The sequence below is a fragment of the Lactuca saligna genome, chromosome 3, assembly GCF_052625555.1.
Source record: "Lactuca saligna cultivar CGN05327 chromosome 3, ASM5262555v1, whole genome shotgun sequence".
Classification (NCBI taxonomy): Eukaryota; Viridiplantae; Streptophyta; class Magnoliopsida; order Asterales; family Asteraceae; genus Lactuca; species Lactuca saligna.
Window position 1 is genome coordinate 213,297,501 of NC_136419.1, and position 2,007 is coordinate 213,299,507.

General features: G+C 33.2%; 1 pseudogene; it reads right to left on the minus strand.

Annotated features, from left to right (window-relative positions):
- Positions 1-901: 901 nt before the first annotated feature.
- Positions 902-1,665, minus strand: LOC145034141 (pectinesterase inhibitor 9 pseudogene; annotated as a pseudogene).
- Positions 1,666-2,007: the final 342 nt, after the last annotated feature.

Sequence of the window (2,007 nt, forward strand, 5' to 3'; positions counted from 1 at the left end):
AATTAGGGTTAATGACTTAGGAGGGTAATAAGGTTTCAGTTTATCCGTATTAGGTTACTAAGGTTTTTTTGTGCGTATTAAACCAATATGGTTGTTATTACCGTTTAAAAATACTCCTTTTTAACCATTAAAACCGGTAAAATGACTATTTCTAAACGGTAATAACAACCATATTGGTCTAATACGCACAAAAAAAACCTTAGTGACCTAATACGAACAAACTGAAAACCTTATTACCATCCTAAGTCATTATCCCTTATTGTTATGTGGATAGATGTGAGATTTTGTCGAACAATCAAAGTCATAGGATTTCACCTTTTAAATGAAATATGGTATGTTTAATTTCATCTTAAAATGAATACACACTAAAATTGAAAAGATAGGAACATTTATATCAGTAATAAGATAGATGGGATAATGGAAAGCTATCCCACAATTGTTATTTACATGGGCGCACTACTCAAGAAAAGGGTTCAAAGTGATTGGCGTTTCTTCCTCTCAGGGATCAAAGTTTGTAGTTTTTTTAAAGTTTAAAATTACAAAATCCGGTTAAACCACACCAGTTTTCGACGAAATTGGCGGTTTTACAAGTTAGGTAATAGGTGGTGTTTGAGACCGACTAAACCGGTTTCCAAACTTGTCGATGTTGTCTGGTTTTCTGTTCCTAGTTCTACCGGCCCGTCGATCCGGACCAGTTATCAAAATAATGGTGGATATTTTACATGGTTATAGCACTGATTCTTTGTAGGATAAAAACATTTGATATATTGATTACGTGTTTAATCAAGTGTTACCGCTAATTTTTCCAAGACAATATAAGAATTTGTAAATTTATATATTTCTCAAAACTTGATATTCACATATTACATCGACCATTATATGTATATCGTTTCGACATGAGTTAAATTAAAGAAATGTTTCACTAACACCACCATATAGTTTAACATAACATCATTTTTTTTTAGTTTGAAATATATATGAGGTTTCTATAATGACCTAATTTAGGGGTTCCTGATGGCGCGAGAAGCACGATGCCTTGTAGTGAAACGATTGAAGATCCCAAGAGAATTGCTAGCGAGTTGTTTAACGTTCAAAAACCGTGCTTTAATCATACTTTTTACCTTATTCCCAAGTGTGTCCCCCAAAAGTCCATCCATACATGTTGTAGTGTCCGTTAAGGCAGCACTTACCCACGACTTAATGTTACTCTCATGCCACACAAATTTTTCTTCCACATCTGTATCCATTTGTTGTAATTCTTTGACGGATTGAGTAATTTGGTTTACTCCATAACTTATTTGATTCAGACAGTCTTTCAAAGCCTGGTATTCTCCAGGATTCTTTGTTTTGTTGTATTGTTTTGCTATCATGCCTACATATACCTTAGTAAATCGAGCTTTGACTAGACATGTGTTTAGCATGATTTGAGCTAATCTTCGTGGGCTTGGTAGTTCTTTTTTGGTAGTATAGGGTAAAAGAGTTCTCACACATAGATCAAAGTATATTGTTGGTTGGCATTGTGCCTGAAGGTACATCCTTGCACGTGAGCGCGACTCAATTGTGCCCAAAAAACCAAAGATGGTGAGAGAGATGACCAAGAATGAGAGAATAATTTGAGCCATTTTCAGCTTTTGTGTGTTGTGTATTAGGGTTGAGAAAACATGAAGCATAGGTAAGGGATTATATACAAGAGCTTGTCACATGCTTTCCTATCATATTGCACATGGAACTTTACTATAAAAGTAAGTACTATGACAGAATAATTATCAAATTTAAGTAACCTTTTTTTAAATAAATCATGTCCGTCCACTTGCGAAGATAAATATCAAAGGTTGACTTTTGACCTAGTTCACAAATCCATATATTATATAAAACAAATCTCAAAGGAATATTTAATCAGTTTACGTATTATTTAAGTATTCAGATATGAAAGTATTGGAAATAATTCTAGATTGTTTAGGCTTTAATTTTTTAAATAAAGGAAACAATTGAGTTTTATACATTCTT